At 54.4% G+C, this 5000-nt stretch overlaps 1 non-coding gene across 1 annotated transcript in view; it reads left to right on the top strand.

The window, feature by feature from the left end:
* Window positions 1-3420: 3420 nt before the first annotated feature.
* LOC144418573 (small subunit ribosomal RNA) overlaps window positions 3421-5000 on the top strand; it is a 1798-nt gene continuing 218 nt past the window's right edge. Inside the window, exon 1 of the ribosomal RNA XR_013473563.1 lies at window positions 3421-5000. This exon is cut by the window's right edge and continues 218 nt beyond it. This is a non-coding gene — a ribosomal RNA (small subunit ribosomal RNA).

Raw genomic sequence — 5000 nt, 5'->3', positions numbered from 1 at the left:
CTAACCTAACCCTAGGTAAGGCATGTCAGAGCGAAAGACAGTAATTTCGAATGAGCCAAGAAAGAGCGGTGCGGGGCCGGTCGGAGCGCACCCTTTTCTCGGTGGCTGGCGGGCGAGAGAGTGCTGCGTCGCCGGCATCGGCGTCGAAAGAAGCCGAGCCGAAAAAAGTTAAAGTACAAACGTGCAAGCATACTAACCTAACCCTAGGTAAGGCATGTCAGAGCGAAAGACAGTAATTTCGAATGAGCCAAGAAAGAGCGGTGCGGGGCCGGTCGGAGCGCACCCTTTTCTCGGTGGCTGGCGGGCGAGAGAGTGCTGCGTCGCCGGCATCGGCGTCGGAAGAAGCCGAGCCGAAAAAAGTTAAAGTACAAACGTGCAAGCATACTAACCTAACCCTAGGTAAGGCATGTCAGAGCGAAAGACAGTAAACTCGAATGAGCCATGAAAGAGCGGTGCGGGGCCGTTCGGAGCGCACCCTTTTCTCGGTGGCTGGCGGGCGAGAGAGTGCTGCGTCGCCGGCATCGGCGTCGAAAAAAGCCGAGCCGAAAAAAGTTAAAGTACAAACGTGCAAGCATACTAACCTAACCCTAGGTAAGGCATGTCAGAGCGAAAGACAGTAATTTCGAATGAGCCAAGAAAGAGCGGTGCGGGGCCGGTCGGAGCGCACCCTTTTCTCGGTGGCTGGCGGGCGAGAGAGTGCTGCGTCGCCGGCATCGGCGTCGAAAGAAGCCAAGCCGAAAAAAGTTAAAGTACAAACGTGCAAGCATACTAACCTAACCCTAGGTAAGGCATGTCAGAGCGAAAGACAGTAAACTCGAATGAGCCATGAAAGAGCGGTGCGGGGCCGGTCGGAGCGCACCCTTTTCTCGGTGGCTGGCGGGCGAGAGAGTGCTGCGTCGCCGGCATCGGCGTCGAAAGAAGCCGAGCCAAAAAAAGTTAAAGTACAAACGTGCAAGCATACTAACCTAACCCTAGGTAAGGCATGTCAGAGCGAAAGACAGTAATTTCGAATGAGCCATGAAAGAGCGGTGCGGGGCCGGTCGGAGCGCACCCTTTTCTCGGTGGCTGGCGGGCGAGAGAGTGCTGCGTCGCCGGCATCGGCGTCGAAAGAAGCCGAGCCGAAAAAAGTTAAAGTACAAACGTGCAAGCATACTAACCTAACCCTAGGTAAGGCATGTCAGAGCGAAAGACAGTAATTTCGAATGAGCCAAGAAAGAGCGGTGCGGGGCCGGTCGGAGCGCACCCTTTTCTCGGTGGCTGGCGGGCGAGAAAGTGCTGCGTCGCCGGCATCGGCGTCGAAAGAAGCCGAGCCAAAAAAAGTTAAAGTACAAACGTGCAAGCATACTAACCTAACCCTAGGTAAGGCATGTCAGAGCGAAAGACAGTAATTTCGAATGAGCCAAGAAAGAGCGGTGCGGGGCCGGTCGGAGCGCACCCTTTTCTCGGTGGCTGGCGGGCGAGAGAGTGCTGCGTCGCCGGCATCGGCGTCGAAAGAAGCCGAGCCGAAAAAAGTTAAAGTACAAACGTGCAAGCATACTAACCTAACCCTAGGTAAGGCATGTCAGAGCGAAAGACAGTAATTTCGAATGACCCAAGAAAGAGCGGTGCGGGGCCGGTCGGAGCGCACCCTTTTCTCGGTGGCTGGCGGGCGAGAGAGTGCTGCGTCGCCGGCATCGGCGTCGGAAGAAGCCGAGCCGAAAAAAGTTAAAGTACAAACGTGCAAGCATACTAACCTAACCCTAGGTAAGGCATGTCAGAGCGAAAGACAGTAAACTCGAATGAGCCATGAAAGAGCGGTGCGGGGCCGGTCGGAGCGCACCCTTTTCTCGGTGGCTGGCGGGCGAGAGAGTGCTGCGTCGCCGGCATCGGCGTCGAAAAAAGCCGAGCCGAAAAAAGTTAAAGTACAAACGTGCAAGCATACTAACCTAACCCTAGGTAAGGCATGTCAGAGCGAAAGACAGTAATTTCGAATGAGCCAAGAAAGAGCGGTGCGGGGCCGGTCGGAGCGCACCCTTTTCTCGGTGGCTGGCGGGCGAGAGAGTGCTGCGTCGCCGGCATCGGCGTCGAAAGAAGCCGAGCCGAAAAAAGTTAAAGTACAAACGTGCAAGCATACTAACCTAACCCTAGGTAAGGCATGTCAGAGCGAAAGACAGTAAACTCGAATGAGCCATGAAAGAGCGGTGCGGGGCCGGTCGGAGCGCACCCTTTTCTCGGTGGCTGGCGGGCGAGAGAGTGCTGCGTCGCCGGCATCGGCGTCGAAAGAAGCCGAGCCAAAAAAAGTTAAAGTACAAACGTGCAAGCATACTAACCTAACCCTAGGTAAGGCATGTCAGAGCGAAAGACAGTAATTTCGAATGAGCCATGAAAGAGCGGTGCGGGGCCGGTCGGAGCGCACCCTTTTCTCGGTGGCTGGCGGGCGAGAGAGTGCTGCGTCGCCGGCATCGGCGTCGAAAGAAGCCGAGCCGAAAAAAGTTAAAGTACAAACGTGCAAGCATACTAACCTAACCCTAGGTAAGGCATGTCAGAGCGAAAGACAGTAATTTCGAATGAGCCAAGAAAGAGCGGTGCGGGGCCGGTCGGAGCGCACCCTTTTCTCGGTGGCTGGAGGGCGAGAAAGTGCTGCGTCGCCGGCATCGGCGTCGAAAGAAGCCGAGCCAAAAAAAGTTAAAGTACAAACGTGCAAGCATACTAACCTAACCCTAGGTAAGGCATGTCAGAGCGAAAGACAGTAATTTCGAATGAGCCATGAAAGAGCGGTGCGGGGCCGGTCGGAGCGCACCCTTTTCTCGGTGGCTGGCGGGCGAGAGAGTGCTGCGTCGCCGGCATCGGCGTCGAAAGAAGCCGAGCCAAAAAAAGTTAAAGTACAAACGTGCAAGCATACTAACCTAACCCTAGGTAAGGCATGTCAGAGCGAAAGACAGTAATTTCGAATGAGCCAAGAAAGAGCGGTGCGGGGCCGGTCGGAGCGCACCCTTTTCTCGGTGGCTGGCGGGCGAGAGAGTGCTGCGTCGCCGGCATCGGCGTCGAAAGAAGCCGAGCCGAAAAAAGTTAAAGTACAAACGCGATGCTAATGAGCGAGCCGTTGTCTCGACTAATATGTAGGGGGCGTTCGATCGAGCGTCTGGCTTGAGCGCTTGTCGGCCTAGCAGAACGGTCGCATTGTTATGCCCGGGTTTTAGGCACCGCTGCAGGCGGCCGGCAGAGCTCTTGTTTGTGCGAAACTGAATGGATCGAGCCCGAGAGAGGGCGAGCAAAGAAAAAACGCAAATCGCTCCGCCTGGCACTGCCGGCGAGAGCGTGGACGTCGCGGCCAGCGACTGTCGAAGCTGAGTACGGCCGCAGGCGATCGCCTCGGTCTTAAACGAATGCGACGAGCACGCGCCGGGCGGCCCAGCAAGGGCCGAGCGCAGCTGTCGCAGCTATCTGGTTGATCCTGCCAGTAGTGATATGCTTGTCTCAAAGATTAAGCCATGCAGGTGCAAGTACGAGTTCTCGTAAAGCGAAACTGCGAATGGCTCATTAAATCAGTCTTGGTTTATTTGGTCTCGTAAGCGAAGTGGATAACTGTGGTAATTCTAGAGCTAATACATGCATTAAGCGCCGACTTCGGGAGGCGCGCTTTTATCAGATCAAAACCGACCGGGTTCGTCCTGTGACGTTTGATGACTCTGGATAACCACGCGGATCGTACGGTCTCTGCACCGACGACGTATCATTCAAGTGTCTGTCGAAGGTACGCTACGTGCCTACCTTTGTGATAACGGGTAACGGGGAATCAGGGTTCGATTCCGGAGAGGGAGCCTGAGAAACGGCTACCACATCCAAGGAAGGCAGCAGGCGCGCAAATTACCCATTCCCGACACGGGGAGGTAGTGACGAAAAATAACAATACAGGACTCTAACGAGGCCCTGTAATTGGAATGAGTACATCCTAAAACTCTTAACGAGTATCCATTGGAGGGCAAGTCTGGTGCCAGCAGCCGCGGTAATTCCAGCTCCAACAGTGTATGCTAAAGTTGTTGCGGTTGAAAAGCTCGTAGTTGGATTTTGGGCGAGCGCCGCCGGTCCGTCGCAAGGCGTGTCACTGGTTGCGTTCGCCTCACCTTCGGTTCTCCGTCGGTGCTCTTGACTGAGTGTCGGCGGTGGCCGATAAGTTTACTTTGAAAAAATTAGAGTGTTCAAAGCAGGCTGTTCGCCTGCATAGTGTTGCATGGAATAATGGAATAGGACCTCGGTTCTATTTTGTTGGTTTTCGGAGCACGAGGTAATGATTAAGAGGGACAGACGGGGGCGTCCGTACTCTGCCGTTAGAGGTGAAATTCTTGGATCGGCGGAAGACGAACTACTGCGAAAGCATTCGCCAAGAATGTTTTCTTTAATCAAGAGCGAAAGTCAGAGGTTCGAAGACGATCAGATACCGTCCTAGTTCTGACTATAAACGATGCCAACTAGCGATCGGGAGGCGTTACCATGACGACCTTTCCGGCAGCTTCCGGGAAACCAAAGTCTTTGGGTTCCGGGGGAAGTATGGTTGCAAAGCTGAAACTTAAAGGAATTGACGGAAGGGCACCACCAGGAGTGGAGCCTGCGGCTTAATTTGACTCAACACGGGGAAACTCACCCGGCCCGGACACAGGTAGGATTGACAGATTGAGAGCTCTTTCTTGATTCTGTGGGTGGTGGTGCATGGCCGTTCTTAGTTGGTGGAGCGATTTGTCTGGTTAATTCCGATAACGAACGAGACTCTGGCATGCTAAATAGTTACGCGACCTTCTCGGTCGGCGTCTAACTTCTTAGAGGGACTAGTGGCGTTTAGCCACACGAGATTGAGCAATAACAGGTCTGTGATGCCCTTAGATGTCCGGGGCCGCACGCGCGCTACACTGAGTGAAGCAGCGAGTGTCTAACCTAGGCCGAAAGGTCCGGGTAACCCGTTGAACCTCATTCGTGATTGGGATATGGACTTGCAATTGTTTCCCTTGAACGAGGAATTCCCAGTA

The sequence above is a fragment of the Styela clava genome, unplaced genomic scaffold (assembly GCF_964204865.1).
Source record: "Styela clava unplaced genomic scaffold, kaStyClav1.hap1.2 HAP1_SCAFFOLD_18, whole genome shotgun sequence".
In the NCBI taxonomy this organism is placed as follows: domain Eukaryota; kingdom Metazoa; phylum Chordata; class Ascidiacea; order Stolidobranchia; family Styelidae; genus Styela; species Styela clava.
Note: the sequence above shows the minus strand (reverse complement) of the source record. Positions and strands in the feature narration are given on the sequence as shown.